At 44.5% G+C, this 19,046-nt stretch overlaps 1 protein-coding gene across 6 annotated transcripts in view; it reads left to right on the top strand.

The window, feature by feature from the left end:
• The first annotated feature begins 2,665 nt into the window (after positions 1-2,665).
• Nsd3 (nuclear receptor binding SET domain protein 3) overlaps positions 2,666-19,046 on the top strand; it is a 110,717-nt gene continuing 94,336 nt past the window's right edge. For 5 of the 6 annotated variants that reach the window (XM_076553777.1, XM_076553776.1, XM_076553773.1 and 2 more), the window contains exon 1: positions 3,459-3,599. The gene's annotated coding sequence lies outside the window, so the exon portion shown is untranslated. Of the gene's footprint in view, positions 2,805-3,458; positions 3,600-19,046 lie in introns of those variants that run through there. The other variant, XM_076553774.1, reaches the window with a different exon arrangement.

Genomic DNA, 19,046 nt, shown 5'->3' with positions numbered 1-19,046 from the left:
AAGAGAAGCCCCCAAAAGTTTTTACTGCCATAGCTCTGACAAACCTATTCTGTTTCTGTCTTGATGGGTTGTTTGCTCATTTGCTATGAAGAGTTAGCATGTTTTGAACCTCAGAGTATGTTAGATGATGAAAACATAAAGCGTTATGTGTGCCTGTTTCCCAAAATGAAATCTCTAAGGACATTTATGAGCTCCTGAGATGGGAAATCCAAATGCCTGGTCAAAACAGCAACAGCGTTAGAGGAGCTGGAAAGTGGAGAGGACTGGAAGAGACCAAGCTAGGTTCACATCACTCTCCCTGTTCACCTTTTTATTTTATCCCCCCCCCCCCACACACACACAGGGTTTCTCTGTAGCTTTGGAGCCTGTCCTGGATCTCGCTCTGTAGACCACGCTGGCCTCGAACTCACAGAGATCCACCTGGCTCTGCCTCCCAAGTGCTGGGATTACAGGCGTGCGCCACCACCGCCCGGCTATAAATGCAATTTTGATTTCTTTAAGTGGTAGTAATACACAAAGGATAGGTTTAAAATAGTTTAAAAAAAGCCTGGTCCCGTAGTCCTAGCCTGTAATCTCAGTTGCTGGGTAGGTTGAGGAAGGAGGAATGCTTCGGTCCAGTTGGAGACTAGCCTGGGCAACACAGCAAGCCCTATCTCAAAATAAATGAATCCAATTAAACAGAAAATGGTTACAGATTAACTGAGAATGGTGGTTTGTGTTTATAATCCCAGTACTCCGGAGGCTGAGGCTGGAAGATTGCCATGAGTTCAAGGCCAGTTTGGGTTAAACAAAATTTTACAGATTAACTGTAAAGTAGGCTAGGGAGCTGGTTCAGTACAAAAGGTGCTTGCCACTATGTCTATAACTTACATGGTGAAAGTCTGGAACCAACTCCCACAAGTATCCTCTGATATTAACACACAAAAAATAATTAAATATATATTTTTTCTTTTCTTTTCTTTTTTTTGAGACAGGGTTTCTCTGTGTTATAGCTCTGGCTGTCCTGGAACTCTTCTCTGTAGACCAGACTGGCCTCTAGATCCACCTGCCTCTGCCTCCCGAGTGCTGGGATTAAAGGCGTGCGCCACAATGCCTGGCATAATTAATAATATTAATTTTAATTGTAAATAATCAAAATAACAAAAACAATAGTTATGCCCCGCTCAGTGGTGGCACACACCTTAATTCCAGCACCTGGCACTTGGGAAGCAGAGGCAGGAGAACTATATCAGTTCGAGGCCATCCTAGCCTGCACAGAGAGTTCCGGGACAGCCAGGGACCCTGTCTCGAAAATCTAAATAAATAAATAAAATCAACTGAATTGCTTTCAGTATTACCCTTAGTATTAACAGTCATTTTAACAAACGTGTATTTAGTACCCATTAAAATCACTGAACTGGCCGGGCTGTGGTGGTGGCACACACCTTTAATTCCAGCACTCAGGAGGCAGAGGCAGGAGGATCTCTGTGAGTTTGAGTCCAGCATGGTCTACAGAGCGAGTTTTAGGACAGCCAAGGCTACATAGAGAAACCCTGTCTCAACAAAACAAAACAAAGCCCAAAAATTAAAAAAAAAAAAAAATGGAAAAAAAATCAAATCACCGAAATGTAGAAATTTTATAAAATTCTGAGGTGGTGGGCTGGAGAGAGATGGCTCAGTAGTTAAAAGCACTCGTTAATTCAGAGGATCAGGGTTCGGTTCCCAGCACCCACGTGGTTGCTCACAACCATCCATAAGGACAGTTCCAGCAGGTCTGACGCCCCTTCTGATCTCCTCCGGGGACCTGGCACGCACAAGATGTACATATATACATGTGAGCAAAACACTCCTAAATACAATGATAAAATCTCTAAAATTAATTCTGAGGTGGTATTTGAAAAGAGAAACACATCAGAAATCTCTCGTAATGGTGACAAATATAGTTCGAGCACTGGTCGTGTCCACGGAGAGTATGACACTTCGTAGTGATCGGGGTCTGCAGTTCTCAGAACAGACAGCAAGAGTGGATATCGGTTTCCTCATCTGATCGCTACGTATGTTTCTTCTGTAAGTCTCCGGGTTGAAGGTTCTAAGTAATTAACCACCAGGCCCCAGGAAAACTCCCATCTGCACTGTTTCCCGGGCCCGGTCGTTGTTTTTTACTCCTATTTCCTAGAACGGGGAGGGCTGGAGGTTTGCAGAGCACGGCCTCCTTCCCCCTCACTCTCGGGTGATCGCTCTGGGACAAATACCCCCACGTCACCCGGTGCGGAGGTCTGGCCCTGAGCAGCAGCAGCAGCAGCCGCCGCGCAGGGCTGGGGCACGTGACCCGCCCGCAGTCCTCGCCGTGGCCCGCGGCCCGGGATGCAGTCGCGCTGACGTCCTCCTGGTTTACCCACAAGCCTCTGTGCCCTGGTGCGGGCAGGAAGAGGGCAGCCGGGTCCAGCGCCTGCCCCGGGAGGTCGGGGTGCCTTTCTGAGCCGGACGCGGACGCTGCCCGGCATCTCCCTCCCTCCACCCCCCATCCCCACGCAGTGCTTGCAAACTGGCAGCCTTCCGTCTCTCACCGTGGCGGAGACAGCCCAGGCTCAGGCTCGCGTCCTTAAAAGTGCAGCCCCCCCCCTCCGCCCCGATCGGGACGCCGGGGAGGGAGGCAGGGCGCTCTGCTGACAGCTGTCAAGAGTGACAGCGACTCCCGGACCCGAGCACTTGCCCGGGTCGGCGCTGATCGCGCACGGGTCCTTTAAGGTTCTTCCTAAACGTCTAGGAATTGTAGCGCAGGGCCGCTCCACTACCATATGGCGTCTAGTGCGTGCTGCCGTTTAGTAAGTATTTAGCCTCGCAGGCCCGACCCGGCCGCCCCTCCGCACCAGCCCCTTCCTGTCCCTCGGCCTCATCGCCTGCGGTCTCGCGTCCGCTCCAGACTCTCGCGCGCCCCTCCTCTCCGCAAGCCGACGAGCCCTCTTCCTCCTTCGCTCCCGGCGCGCCCCGGCCCCAGGACTGCATTTCCCGGCAGGCACCGCGGCCCGTGGCCAATGGGAGAGCTAGGATTTGGCGGCGGCGGCGCCGAACGGGGCGGGGGGGCTTTGTGCGCGGAGGCGGCGGCAGCGGCAGCGGCGGCGGTGGTGGCGGCGGCGGCGGCGGAGACGGCGACGGCGGCGGCGGGAGCTGGCGGCGCGGAGATCCGGACGGAGGCCGAGGCCGGGGGCTGTGTGCCGGGCGCCGAGGAGAGGTGTGCAGTTTTCGATCGAGGCCCCGGGACCCCGCTGCCCTTCGGGGCCGCCAGCCTCCGCGGCTTCCTCTCCGGCACCAGCAGAGCTACTCGGCGGGCGACCCCCGTCCGGCCGCCTCCCCTTCGCTCCGCGTCGCCCGCAGCCTCCCGCCCGCCCGCAAACGAGCCCGGCCGGCCGGGCCGTGGCCCTCCTCCGTGCCGGCCGCCATGGCAGGGGCGCTGGGCGCGAGGGAAATCTAGTCCGAGGATTTCATGCGGCCTAGCTCGGTTCCGTCTCTTGCGCCCGCGGTCCCGGCAGCTGCCGGCAGCCCAGCCCCACTTCGGGCCTCCGTGTCTCTCCTGTGATCGTACTGACACGGCCGGGGGGTTAGAATGGAACAAACTGAAGGTAAAGTGCTTGTGTGTGTGCGTGTGTGCGTGTGTGTGTTGCGTGTGTGTGTGTGTGTGTGTGTGAGTGTCTGTGTGTGTGTTGCGCGTCAGGGCTGAGGAGGCTCCTTTGAGGTGGGGGCGACCTAAGACCTAGACACCGGTAAGGAGTGAGACCCTGGAAGGGGAGTTGCCGCGGGTGGTCTGGAAAGGGTTCGAGGAAATAAGAGCAGATGGTAAGGTGGGTGTGGAAGGAATCGGGAGGTGGGGCAGGTAGGCTTGGGATATGATGTAGTGGTGCTGAGCTGGGAATTGGGAGTAGAGGTGGGATGGGGGCGGGGATAAGGATGCAAACCGGGGAGGGGGAGGGAAAAGAGAAGAGTTAGATTTGGACATCGGAGACCTCGGTAGACTGCAAATTAGGGAGGTCTGGAATGGAGTGTGGAAACTAGAAGAGTTGGGGGGAAAAGGGAGAGGAGAGAATTGATGGAGAACGAGGCATCTTCTGGGAATCAAGGGAGAAACTAGTGAATCAAAGTGGAGGAAAAGATAAGATTAGGAAACGGGCATGAAAAATGATTGTGTCAGGATGCAATAGCAGGGTAGGAAATAGACGCAGGAAACTGAAAGACATACGATTAGGCTAGGGAAGGACATTAGCTGAGTGTTGGAAGGGATGAGAATTATCGACCGGGCGTCACAGAGTGTGAGGAAAAGAGGGATGGGGATTATTGGAGTGGTTAGAAAGGAAAGCCTTTTGTTCCTCCTATATTTGTGTGTATTCTGTCTTGTATTTCAAGGCTAGAGAAATGGAGAAGCTAGTGGTTATGGGGTTGTGATTGTTGTGAAATGAGGAGGTGTGGGTGTTACTGTTCTGAGAGAAGAGGAGATGTGTTTGTGTTATGGTAGGGAGACAGGGAGAGACATGGCCATAATCTGATGGTTTTGGTGAGGGAGTGAAGACTATTCAGATTTAAAGGGGGCAGGGGCAGCCATGTTTGCTACCAGGCACTGCAGTGTAAATAAATTCCTTTTCCTCTCCGACATCTGCGTGAATCTGGAACGGACCAGTTCACATTGTTACACCCCCCCCCCCCCCCTGCTATTCATGAACTTCTTCTCTTACCTCTTGGGTCATTTACAATTACTCATAACCACCGAAGGAGGTAGCGATGGTTTCCGGCTCGTGTGTGTTTTGCCGCTTCTCCCATTCTTTCCCCCTCTTCCTTCTGGTTGCAAAAAAAAAAAAAAAAAAAAAGCATACTGATAAATTGCAGAGTAAAATTCAACCCTTTTTATAAATTTAAAATTAGATTTCTTTTTTACTAACTGAAGAAATCATTGCTGTTGGATTTCAAACATGACTGTGAAAAGTCTTAAATATTGATTGGTTTCAGACACCTCAGAAGCAAGTCAACATTTTTTTTTTTTTTTGCAATTCTTTAAGTAAACAAGGAAATTGCCTCGGTTATTTTACTTGGGGCACTCTTAGGAAGGGGTGGGGAAGATCAGCCTGTGGTAGATGATCCGCTTGCCTAATTTTGAATATTGGAAAATTAGAAACGTTCCTGGTGATAGGTGATATGCATGTTATGAGTGATGTTTTTTTAATTAGCTTTCTATCACCTCTTCGCTTTGCTTTCATGTAGCTGGCTCAGTGCAGTCTGGAAATGCCAGTTCAGCACAGCACCGTGATCTGTGAAGTGGGCATGTAAGCGTTAGATCCTCATGGAGTTGCCAGCCTTTGGGGGGGGTGGGGTGGATGGGAAGTTCTGTCACTCTCAGGAAGGCTACATGTTCTTTCATGCATTCTGATCTAACTGCTTGTATGATTCTGAATAGTTCCTAAGCGTCTAAATCTTGACAAAGTAGATAAATTGGTACTGGGTGAAATCTGTTTTCTTTTTATATTGAAAAGGATTCAATATGCGCCTTACTTAAAAAAAATGATTGTAATTGTGGTAATCCAAACTTTAGCCCATGTGTTAGTATTGAAACTGTTTTCTAATACCAGCAAGTCCTGTTAACTATATAATGGGCTCAATCCATTTGTACTACAGACTGATTCAACAAATCAACCCCAGCTTTTATGGGGTTTGATGGAAAACTTAAATTTAATATTGTTGGAGTAGGACTTTTTGAGATTAGACTTGGCATAAATGTTGGATTTATAACGGGGTATTTTGATTTGACAATGTATAGCCTGAACTTTTTTTTTTTTTTTTTTTTTTTAAATTCTGGGGACAAATTCTGTTCAAAAAAGCCATTCAGCATGTACTTGGACTTTATTTTGATATAGGTATTTTATTTGTATTTCTTTCTTGGTTGACATATTATTTGTAATTAGTAAGCTTATGTGCATGAACTATTAGTGCCACAATTTTTAGGAAAGTGAGCAATTGTATATTACAATAGAAAACGTCTATTTGGAAGCTTGAATGAACCGTCTTAGAATGTTCTGTTCTGGGTTCCTTGGAAGAAGGCTACTGTAGTTATTAAACACCCAAAATCTAAATTTGCCCTGATCACTGCTCTGCTCATCATTAGCCTAGTTGGTATTTACAATTTTTTTTTTTCTTCTCGAAACAGAGTTTCTCTGTGTAAAAGCTCTAGCTGTCCTGGAACTTGCTTTGTAGACCAGGCTGGCCTCGAACTCACAGAGATCCACTTGCCTCTGCCTCCCTAGTGCTGGGATTAAAGGCGTGTGCCACCATGCCCGGCTACAATTTTTTTAAATTTTTTTTTTGTGTGTGTGTATGAATGTTTTGCCTGTATGTATGTCTGGGTCCATGGAGGCCAGAAGAGGTTGCTTGGAATTGGAACTATGGATGGTTGTGAGCTGCTGTGTGGGTGCTGGGAATTGAACCTGGGTCTTCTGGAAGAACAGCCAGTGCTTTTAACACTGAGCATCTCTCTGACTCTGATCTTTTTTTTTTTTTTTTTTTTTTTTTGGTTTTTCGAGACACGGTTTCTCTGTAGCGTTGGAGCCTGTTCTGGAACTCACTCTGTAGAGCAGGCTGGCCTGGAATCCACAGAGTGAGTGCTAGGGTTAAAGGCGTGTGCCACCTCTGCCCAACAACCCTAATACCTTTTTACTTGTTTATTGAGAGAGTCTCATATGTCCCAGGCTGGCCTCAAACTTTCATTTGTGATTTTCTTCCATCTGACATGTGATAGTATGCCTGGTTTGTGGAGTGCTGGGGGTCCCACCTAGGGCTTTAAAAGCACTTTGCCAACTAAACTACATCCCTCTTCCCTTTTTTTCTGAGTGGCAGATTCACAGATGGTCTTATAATGATTAAAGGAATCTTGAATGAAGGAAGCTAACTGCCCACAAAACTTTTTTTTTTTGGCCCAACTGTCCAGAGTCACTCTAAAGACAATAGTTTCTGGAATTTTAAAGTAATAGTCTATATAATATACAGTAATAGGTATAGTAATGATGTCCTCTTGCAGTGTGCTATGCTGTGTCCCCAGGAATCGTTTCCTTTATCTTCCCTGTGGTTTTCTGAGACTCGACTTCTAACTGCTTTTTGCAAATGGAGAAACAGGTTAGATAACAACATTACAAGTGTTAGTGAACATTTAAATAACCAGGCTGGTATTTGAGTATAGGTCTTTTGGATTATAGAACCCAGAGCAGCAAACTGTTTCTGTTAGTTTCTTCTTTAAAGTCATAAGAGCAACACATGCTTGTTATTTACAATATTTCAAAAGAATAGTGCCCCCAGTTCTCACTGTAACTACTTGGAAGTGTCTTGAGTGCCTAGACAGTTTCTGTGGATTTACTTAACGTACATATAAAGGGTTCACACTCTAGTTCTAGAACCCAGGCCTCTGAGCTACCCCTTGGCCTTTTGTTCTTTTATTTTGAGTTGCTCAGGCTGGCCTCAAACTCGCTGTCTTCCTGCGTCAGTCTTCCATGTAGCTGAGATCCTGTGCAGCACAGTGCTGGCTGCTGTTTTCCTTAACTCAGTTAGCAGGCAGGTGGACCTGCAACGTTTGTTAGTCCTGTAGTGGTCCACTATTTGGAATACTACCACTTAAGTTAACCTGTTCGTTTGTTTGTTTTCATTTTCTTTTTTTGAGGCAGGGTCTCACTATGTAGCTCTGGCTGTCCTGGAACTCCCTATGTAGACCAGGCTAGCCTCGAACTCCCAGAGATCCATCTGCCTCTACCTCTGCCTCCTGAGTGCTGGGATTAAAGGCATTCCCCATTAGGTCCAGCTAAGTTAATCATTCTTTTGCAATTATAAGAGTATAGTTGATTTTGACTACATTTGTGACAGTCTGTTTGAATGGAAGATAAATGGTACAACCTAACTTTTTACAGGAGAAAAAAATTGAGGCCTGTAGAAAAGTCCAAGGCTTTGGTGACAAACCGGTGACTTGGATCTCAAGACCACATTACTTTGCTTCCTTACTATGAAAGTCTTTGAGCTGTTCTTTAAAGCTCAAGCTGAGAGGGAATGACCTGAGGTCAGGCAGTGTCAGTCAGTATGAGTTCCAGGAAGTTGCAGTGAGGCATGGGTTCATGCTTACGTTTTTTTTTCACACTTCGACAGGTAGCATATGGACAAAATGTTTTTGTGTGTAAATTCATTATATCCAGGCTATCTTGAAGTTTGTGTTTTGTGTAATGAAATAGGTGTTGACAGAATTTTCCTTGTTGTAATAAAATTGTCAATGAAATAGTTAGCAATGAAGGAAAAAAAAATCAGAAGCCTAGCCTTGGTCCTAAAGTAAAATTGAGACGCTGGTCAAGTTTTCTTTCTTTCTTTCTTTTTTTTATAATGAGCTGAAAATACTTAATTAAAAACAATAGTTTTAAAAACATCGCAGGCCTGACATGGTGGCGCATGCTTTTATTCCCAGCACTTGGGAGGCAGAGGTGGGTGGATCTCTGAGTTTGAGGCCAGCCTGGTCTACATAGTGAATTCCAGGATAGCCAGGGCTACATAGTGAGACCCTGTCTCAATTAATAAAAAAAAATCTTAGGAGATTTATTTTTTAAATTACTTTTTTTCTATCACAAAAATAGGTTCCCATGAATTCATATTAAATGAATTCACTCAAACTTACTGTGTAGCCCAGGCCAGCATACCTAATTCCTGCCTTTTCCTACCTTGTCTCTCAACTGCTAGAATTACAGTTTTGTGCCACTGCACCCCACTTACTGAATCTCTTAAAGCAAAAATTCTTACCTGTTGTGGATATTAAAGACTGGAGTTACAGACAGTCGTTAGTTGCCATGTGGGTGCTGGGAATTGAAGCTGGGTCCTCTGGATAAGTAGCCAGTGCTCTTAACCACTAAGCCATCTCTCCAGCCCAGACTTATGCTACTCTTTGCTACCCTTTCCCAGGGTTTATAAAGCCAGAGATTGTGTTTTATAGGCATAAAGAAAGATGAGTGGACTAGAGTCCAGAAATACATAATTATCAAAAATAGTCGTCAAAGCTGGGCGGTGGTGACGCAGGCCTTTAATCCCAGCACTTGGGAGGCAGAGGCAAGCCTCATCTGCAGAATGAGTTCCAGGACAGCCAGGGCTACAAAGAGAAATTCTGTGTCAAAAAACCACACACACACACACACACACACACACACACACACACACACAGAGTTAAACTGTGTTACATACATCTTTACTGATTATTTATAAAAAGGAATAAATGATAAACACAACATGGATGAAGCTTGAGTTAATTCTGTTAAGCTCGACCAAAAAGGAAAATATATTCTATGATTCCAAACAAAAGTCATACGCATACTGTTCCACAGTGACAAGCAAATCAGTCCCAAGAAATTAAAATTGTTAAAGCTGTAAAAAGATTTAGAACTTGGTATTCATAAAAATCTGTTTTTCAATGCAATGCTGTTTTTAGTTTTACTTCAGAGGGAAAAAAAAACAGTATTAGCTTTTGAAGAAGCAATTCAAATGATTTTTTTGTTAATAAACAACACATCTATCACTTGTGTTTTTAAATAAGTAATGAGCTTTATTTCTTTAGACTAATCTTTTCGTAAATATTAATAAGGGGCCTCTGGGCAAGACGGCTCAACAGGTGAAGGACTTGACGGCCTGAGGTGGATCACGGGGCCTTCCTGGTGGAGAAAGAGAACCCACTCCTGCAGATGACCCCGACCCACAGACACTCACACAGCGTATTTCATCTTCCAGAACTAAAAAGCTTGACTTAGGAACTAGATACACTAAAGTGACCTCACTTCAAAGTCTGTCTAGATGTGTGAGTGCAGGTGTATGTCCTTCCATTCGAGGTCCAGGGATCAAACTCAGGAAGTCAGGCTGTCCAGGCAAGTCTGTGACCCCTCCACAGCCTGCCTGTCCTCTCTTGTGCTCTGTAAAAGTGTCAGTTTCATTTTCATTTTTACTGCTAATCTTAGGAAGCAGATAGTTCTTTGAACACGACTAGCGTGTGCATGACACCTCTCTCCATAGTGGGACGTGAAAAGGTAGAAGACGTCGTTTGAGTTTTGTGACTTAGGAAACGCTGGATTTGCTGGGTGAATGTGTGTTGTTTCTCCTCTAGCACATCTGCCATTAACAAGATCTCGAATTTGAGAAGCATCCCTGAAGGAGGATTCTTAGTGTATTTAAAATGATAGGCGTGGCTTTCGTTTTGTTTTAAGATGGGGGGGTGTCTCCAGTAGTACAGGCTGGCTGCCCACCACTGAACCCCCATGTAACTGGAGGCCTTGAACAAGGGCTCAGTATGGGCATGTGCTACTGCATGAACCAGATAGGAATCCTTTTTTTTTTTCCTCTTCGAGACGGACTGGCTTCAACCTGTTATGTGGAGGAGGCTAGCCTTGAACTCCTGTTTGTACTGCCTACATCTTCCAAGTGCTGGGGTTTACAGGCATGTATCACCAAGCTGGGGTAGATAGGGGTCTCAATCAAGACTAATGTTGAGGAGAAAACAAATGGGAAAACGAAAAAGAATTACATACATTATAGTTTTCATGTAAGCTATACAATAACATTTTATGTGGTGCCCTCTTAGGTTGTTTTATAAATACCCATACAATAACTCCAGTTTTTTAAAAATGAATTTGAAAACACAATACTTATTTAACTCAGGAATGGGAGAATTTGAAATTTTCTAGACACCTCAGACCAAAAAGAGTGCCATCTAATTCAGATTTCAGTATATTTCAAAATTACTATTTTTTCTAAATTTATTTATTTATTTATTTTATGTGCATTGCTGTTTTGCCTGCATATATGTCTGTGTGAGTGATACAGTTGTGAGCTGCCATATGGATACTGGAAATTGAACCCCAGTCCTCTGGAAGAGCAACTGAGCCATCTCTCCAGTCCCCCAAAATTATTTTTTAATAAGACAATTTTTATTTATTCATTTCTTGCATTTAGAATGTTCTTTGCCTTACTTGGCTTGCTGTAGCCCTTCAAAGAAGATGACATTGGATTTACTTTTTCAAGATGAAGTTCTTAGAACTAGTGAACTTTTAGTTTGAAGTCTGAACAGCTTTTCCACGTTGCAGTGTTGAGGACCTTAAAGACTTTACTTGCCCTTAAGGCTGGTCACAAGGTATCAGCACTGGCAGGTTTTTCTAAATGCCCATAGAAACAATTAGGATAAGTAGATCAGTTGGTTGGCTTTTATTTATTCATCTAGTTAGTTAGTTAGTTAGTTAGTTAGTTAGTTAGTTTTCACAACAGGGTTTCTCTGTGTAGGCCTGGCTGTCCTGGAACTCATTCTATAGACCAGTCTGGCCTCAAATTCAGAGATCCACCTGCCTCTGCCTCCTGAGTGCTGGGACTAAAGGTGTGAGCAGCCACCTCCTAGCTTTTATTGATTGGTTGATTGGTTGGTTGGTTGGTTGATTGATTGATTGTTGATTGAGACAGGGTTTCTTTGTGTAACCCTGGCTGCCTTGGAACTCCCTCTGCTCTCAAGTGCATGTGAGTGAGGTGGTGCCTGCCAGAGTTGTAGGTACTTTGAAGTCAAAGACAGGAGGATCCCTTGACACTGGAGTGTGAGACCAGCTTGAGCATCTTGGGAAGAGCACATTTTAAAAACCAACAAATGGAATGCTGGCGGGCAGAGTGGTGCACACTTAATCCCAGCACTCGGGAGGCAGAGGCCGGCAGACCTCTGTGAGTTGGAGGCCAGCAGTTTGGTCTACACAATGAGCTCAGGCCAGCAAGGACTAGACAGTGAGACCCGGTCTCAAGGGGAAAAAGCCTGAATAAATGGTTCATCTGGTAAAGGTATTTTCCACCAAGCTTGACAAATTGAGTTTAATGGCTGGAATCCACATGGTGAAAAGGAGAGAATTGTTTTTCCTGAGTTGTCCTGTGATTTCCTCATAAGCACTGTGGTCCATGCATGTTTCTGCCTCTGACACACACATAAATACATGTAACTAAATGAACAAAGTAAAACATTCTGATTCTGATATGATTTATAAATACCTTCTTTAAAAACGTACACTGGCTCGAGGGAGGTGGCGCACGCCTTTAATCCCAGCACTCCAGAGGCAGAGGCAGGTGGATCTCTGTGAGTTTGAGGCCAGCCTGGTCTACAGACCTCTTCTAGGAGACAGCAAAGGCTACACAGAGAAACCCTGTCGGGGGCTGGGGGGAAGTACATGGACAGTGTGTTCTACCCATCCATTTCACTGTAAGAGATTTGCTTTGATCTAACTGACCTTTATCCCAGTAGTTGTTCTGCAGTTGTGTTTGCTTTAAGCCAGTTAGCAGAACTGTGTGTGTGTGTGTGTGTGTGTGTGTGTGTGTGTGTGTGTGTGTGTGTGTGTGTGTGTTGGGGGCGTGCACATATTTATATGCACCTGTGTGCCTGAGCACAGAGTTGTTGGGTTTCCTTCTCTCTCCCTCCCTGCTGTTTCCTCTGAAGCAGGGTCTCTCCCTGTACCTGGGGGGACTTGTATTCTTTTTCCTGCTAGGCTGTTAGCCAGCAAGCCTCCAGACCTTCTGTTTCTGCCCCCACAGTGCTGGGGTTACAAACGTGCATTTGTGAGATCATGCCTAGCTTGTTATGTGGGTGCTGTGATCTAAACTCAGATCCTCATGGCTGTGCATGCAGCAAGTACTCTCATCCACAGAGCTATCTCTCCGCACCGCATCATTCCCCCCCCCCCCCCCCCCCCCCCCCTCGGCAGTGGAATTGAAGGGCCCAAGTTGAGAGATGTGAGTTCCTACCCCACTTCACCTTTTCACCAAGGATTAATATTCTTGTTGTTGAGTAGAGATGACTACTTCTTAGATGTAGAGCTGCAAATTGCAAGTGCTAAGTACCTAGACTGGAGCAGGCATGTAGTTGGTAATACGTACTTCTTAAAAACAGAAGTAGCGTATTGGAGGCTGAGAGTGTGGCTCAGCAGTACAGTGTTTCTCTGTGCATCGAGAGGCCCTGGGCTTGATTTCTGGCATTGAAAAGGAAAGAAGGGAGAGAGGAAACGCTGTTTGCAGATGAGGTTGTCTGTAATTATGCGTCTAGTGGATGAAGAAATGAACTCACCTGGTTGCCTTAGTAGATGTTCCAATATGTTGGAGCGGCATCTTTGCATGGGTTGTGTGGGTGTTCTCAGAAAGAGAGTTCGTGCTGGTACAAGTATGAACAAGAAGTGAACTTTCCAGTCCAAATTGACTGACTTCCACTGTTGTTATTGTGACATGACCGTCTGCAGCTGAACCAGTGCTTAGTGTTCTGATGAGACCAGGAAGTGGTGTCGAATCTGAATATAACTCCTGAGTGATAAAACTAGTAAGACAAAACAGAAAACACCAGACATTGCTATAGGAAATGAAAACTTAGGCTTTTTAGTTTTATGTATTGCTTAGTACTTTAAAACACGGATTACTTTTGTCTTTTTTGGTGGGGGGCAGAATTTCTCTGTGTAACAACCTGGCTGACCTGGATTCACTCTGTAGACCAGGCTGGCCTCAAACTCATAGAGATCCACATTCCTCTGCCTCCTGAGTGCTGGGATTAAAGGCATGTGCCACTACCACCCAGCTTCATATATATATGACTTGAGGATAGTAGAGAATCCAAGGTATGAAAAAGTAAAATGAACATTTATAAAACTCTTAAGAGCCAACTGGCTGTGGTGATTCACGCCTTTAATCCCCAGCACATAGGAGGCAGAGGCAGGCGGATCTATGAGTTCAAGGCCAGCTTGGTCTACAAAGTGAGTTCCAGGACAGCCAGGGCTATTGCACTAAAAAACCCTGTCTTGAAAAGCCAAAAAAAAAAAAAAAAAAAAAAGAGTGCTTACTGCTCTTGCAGAGGACCTAGGTTTGTTTTTAACTCCCACATGGCTCACAACTGCTTGTAACTCAGTTCTAGGGGATCCTGTGCCCCCTTCTGACCTCCATGGTCTCCTGTACCCATGTGTTACACATACAGTATATATACTTACGCTCAGGCTCATGAACATACACATAAAATAAAAACTTTCTAAAAAAGAAGTTGCCTAGTTTGTAGTAACTTTCAGTACTCTTGGGTAAGACCTGGACAAAACTTTAAAGCATATATTCAGTGGTAACCATGTTTGTTGTGTGGTGTGGTCGAGAACAAAGTGAGACTGTGGAGGTGAAACTGAACGTAGATCAAGGAGACAGTATCTACAGTAAGCTTTGTATTGCTGTAAGGTTGTTAAGTAGTAATGTGGTTTAGTCCGAAAAAACTGGTCTATGATCTGAAATGTGGAATAATTCAATGGAATCATAATCAAGTCAAAACAGATTAAATTTAATAACAGGGTTTATGGTTAAGTGAAATAAGATGTAGGTTTAAATTTTTTCTCATTAAGTAATTATGTTCCACGTCATGCAGGTCACTTCCTGATACAGGATATTTTACTTTCTTTGAAAATTAGTTTTCTTCTAACACTTTGGTTTGTTTGAGATGTGTGTTGTGTGTGTGGGGGGGTGTCACCATGTAGTCCAGGCTAGCCTCTAAATCCTGAGCTATATTACAGGACTGTAGCACACTGTGAGTGGGGAATTTCAAGTGAAAGTTTCAGGAAACATTTAAGGTGATAGCAACAAAGCTAACCAGATTGTGGAGTAGCAATAGTTATACTTAAATTTTTTTTGTTCTGTCAAAATTTTGTAAGATGTAAAGAGAAAAAATAAAGGAAAATGTATAGCTTTGGACATGTTTTGATTACTTAGAAAATTTTATGAAGACGACAGTATGATAGTCATGCTGATTTTTGTACCTCTAAAATCTTACTTATGTAGCTAAGCATTGGAGGTAAATTTCATTTAATGTTTGATATTGCAAATAAAAGTCATTAAATAGTGTTAAGGCAGTTGAGACTTAAAGTTAGTTTAAAAGCCATATATATCCATGTCAAAATAAAAACCCAAGCTGTACATTTATCTGTGGGCATCTAGAGGAATAGCATCTTGCCACTGTTTGGCGTCATTTCAGATACGTCATCACGTGGTTTAACGTCCACTTACACTGTAGGTGAGAGCCCAGAGGGGTTAGATCTCCAGATCGACACACTGAGGTAGAAGTTTCTTTCTTCCCCTCCCTCCCTCCCTCCCTCCCTCCCTCCCTCCCTCCCTCCCTCCCTCCCTCCCTCCCTCCCTCCTCTCCCCTCCCTCCCTTCTTTCTTCCTACAGTCTTACTATGTAGCTCTGGCTGTCTTGGAACTCTCTATGTAGACAAGGCTGGCCTTGAACTCACAGAGACTCTTCTGCTTCTGTCTCCTAAGTTATAGGACTAAAGGGGTGAGCCACTAAAGGGGTGAGCCACTATAGAGGTGAGCCACTAAAGGGGTGAGCCACTAAAGGGGTGAGCCACTAAAGGGGTGAGCCACTATGCCCAGCTCTTAGAAGTTTCATGACAAGGCTGGAGAGAGAGCTCCATGGTTAAGAGCACTGGGTGCTTTTCCAGAGGACCTGAGTTCAATCCCCAGCACCAATGTAGTAGCCCAGCAGCCTGTAACTCTAGCTCCAGGGAATCCAACACCTTCTTCTGGGCTCTGAGGGATCCAGGCATAGACATGATGCAAGACATCCATGCAGGCAAATCACCCATACAAGTAAAATAAAAAATTTTGTTCAAAAGTTTCCTGACTACGATTCAAGTCACATGACTTTTAAGACCAGTATTAATAGTACATGTTTTTACTCTGTGGACATTCTGCTTGTCCCTGGGTTTATCTGACATTTTATTCTAGCATGAAGTATGATTGCTTAAATGTCTGTGTATGTGATCTGTCTTCTTTTATTTCTTTTTTCTTTTTTTGAGACTGGGTGTCTATGTAGATCATGTTGACCTTGAGCTCACAGAGATTCACCTGCCTCTGCCTCTGAGTCTTGATTGCTGGGATTAAAGGTATGTGCCATCATGCCAGGTTGATTTCTTTCTTGCATCACAATATTTGCCCATTTCTTCAGAGTGTTCATGACTAACTTTATTTCTGTCAGCTTGGAAGAACATTTTCCTGAGGTTGTTTGAAGGACGGTGTTTTACTAGATCAATGATGTGTGATCAGCTTTGAGGTGGTGGAGAGAACTGAATTTCCTTTTGAGATATGGTCTCCAGCCCAAGCAGCCCCAAACTTGCTATGTATGACCTTGAACTTCTGACTATAGGCATGTACCACCACCACCAGCAGCAGCTAGGGATGGGACCCCCCCTTTTTTTTTTAGAAACTTAAAAAATTTATATTATGTGTACTGTGTCTGTGTGTGAATATATACGTGTATGAAGATGCCTGAATTGGCCGGAGAGGGCATCTGGAGCTAGAGTTACAGGCAGTTGTAAGACATCCGACATGAGTATTGGAATCTGAAATCTGCTCTTCTACAAGAGCAGTGAGCAATGATGGAGAGCAACCATCTCTCCAGTTCAGCATTCGGTATTTAAATGTCTTCCCCCAAGAATGCTTGCTATAAATGTCTCCCCCCCCCAATGTTTACTATTTTTGAAGTTAATAAACCCATTCACATAAAATAACTTTTTTTTTTTTTTTTTTTTTTGGTTTTTCGAGATAGGGTTTCTCTGTGTAGCTTTGCGCCTTTCCTGGGACTCACTTGGTAGTACAGGCTGGCCTCGAACTCACAGAGATCCGCCTGGCTCTGCCTCCCGAGTGCTGGGATTAAAGGCGTGCGCCACCACCGCCTGGCAAAAATAACTTATTAATAATAATTGTTTGAAACCCAGAATACAGGCTGGTGAGATGTCTCAGTGGGTAAAGGAGCTTGCTGCCAAGCCTGGAACCTGGAACCCATATGGTGGAGGGAGAGAACTAATTCCTACAAGTAACTCTACAGTCTCCATGTGCACAACTTGGTACTCATGTATGCCCACCCCAAGTTAAAAAAAAAAAAGTTAGGGGCAAAAAGAGTTGAAAAGGACAGTTTTGAAGTTCTTTATTTTTGTTTTTTTGGTGTGGGATGGGACCTGGAATTTGGCTTCTGCTGCTCAGGTACAGTCCCCTAAAATTTCTTTTTTTATTTTTAGATTTATGTTTGGGTGTTTTGCCTACATGTATGTTTGTGTACCACATGCATGCCTGGTGCTTGCAGAGGTCAGCAGAGGGCTGGAACTAGAGTTACAGGTGGTTGTGAGCCACCATGTGGGTGCTGGGAACTGAACCTTGGTCCTCTGCAAGAGCAACCAGTGCTTTTAATCACTGAGCCAGCTCTTCAATTTCCCTGAAATCTTTTTAGTCAATGGAATGAACAACAGCATATAGAAAATGTTTTTGTTTTGTTTTGTTTTGGTTTTTGGTTTTTGGTTTTTCAAGACAGGGATTCTCTGTGTAGTCCTGGCTGTGCTGGAACTCATTCTGAAGACCAGGCTGGCTTCAGACTCAGAGATATTGCGATAAAATGTTTGAAATGTAGAATTTATGTCTGTATCTTTTGGACTAGTGCATGCTTACAATCCCTGTACTTGGGAAGTGGAGGCAGGAGCATCTGAGGGTTTGAGTTCTTCAGTTATACAGTGCTGGGAGACAGCTCCGGCTTCTTCCTTCCTTCTTCCCTCCTTTCCTTTTTTCTTTTTTCTTTCTTTTTTTTTTTTTTTTTTTTGTTTTTTTTTTTGGTTTTTCAAGACAGGGTTTTCCCTGTATAGTTTTGGAGCCTGCCCTGGATCTTGCTCTGTAGACCAGGCTGGCCTCGAATTCACAGAGATCCGTCCGCCTGGCTCTGCCTTCCCTTTTTCCCTTTCCCTTTCCCTTTCCCTTTTTCCCTTTCCCTTTCCCTTTTTCCCTTTCCCTTTCCCTTTTTCCCTTTCCCTTTCCCTTTCCCTTTCCCTTTCCCTTTCCCTTTCCCTTTCCCTTTCCCTTTCCCTTTCCCTTTCCCTTTCCCTTTCCCTTTCCCTTTCCCTTTCCCTTTCCCTTTCCCTTTCCCTTTCCCTTTCCCTTTCCCTTTCCCTTTCCCTTTCCCTTTCCCTTTCCCTTTCCCTTTCCCTTTCCCTTTCCCTTTCCCTTTCCCTTTCCCTTTCCCTTTCCCTTTCCCTTTCCCTTTCCCTTTCCCTTTCCCTTTCCCTTTCCCTTTCCCTTTCCCTTTCCCTTTCCCTTCCTTCCTTCCTTCCTTCCTTCCTTCCTTCCTTCCTTCCTTCCTTCCTTCCTTCCTCTTTCTTTCTTTCTTTCTTTCTCTCTCTCTCTCTGCTCTCTCTCTCTTTCTTTCTTTCTTTCTTTCTTTCTTTCTTTCTTTCTCTCTCTCTTTCTCTCTCTCTCTCTCTCTCTTTTTCTTTCTTTCTTTCTTTCTTTCTTTCTTTCTCTCTCTCTCTCTCTCTCTCTCTCTCTCTCTCTCTCTTCTTTCTTTCTTTCTTTCTTTCTTTCTTTCTTTCTTTCTTTCTTTCTTTCTTTCTTTTTTTTGAGATAGGGTTTCTCTGTGTAGCCCTAATCATCCTGGAACTTGTCCTTGTAGACCAGGCTGGCCTCGAACTCACAGAGATCCGCCTGCCTCTGCCTCCTGAGTGCTGGGATTAAAGTTGTGCACCACAAGGCCAGGCTTCCATACAAATTTAAAAATATATTATTGTATATGTATGAGTGTTTTGCATGCATATATATACATATATGTGTGTGTATATGTCTATATCTATATGCACACACACACACACACACACACACACACACACACACACCATGTACTTGCTCCTGGAGGTCAGGAAAGGGTGTCAGCCCATGGGGTTGGAGTTACAGGTGGTTGTGAGTCTCCATGTGGGTACTAGGAATTGGACCCAGATCTTCTACAAAAGTCACAGTGCTCTTAGCCACTGAGTAAATTCATTAGCCCTTGCATATTCTTAAATGATGAAACAATTATCTAAAATGTAAATGAAAGCCTTTATTTAGGGGACTTGTTCATAATTGTGTGTCTATTTTGGTATGTGTTCATGTATGTTAGTTACTCTTACCTGTGTGGGTGCATGTAGAGGCCAGAGGCTAGTGCTATGGTGTCTTTCATTATTTCTCTACCCTAAG

This window comes from Peromyscus maniculatus, chromosome 17 (genome assembly GCF_049852395.1).
Source record: "Peromyscus maniculatus bairdii isolate BWxNUB_F1_BW_parent chromosome 17, HU_Pman_BW_mat_3.1, whole genome shotgun sequence".
NCBI classification, from domain to species: Eukaryota; Metazoa; Chordata; class Mammalia; order Rodentia; family Cricetidae; genus Peromyscus; species Peromyscus maniculatus.
This window is presented reverse-complemented; position numbering and strand designations above follow the sequence as displayed.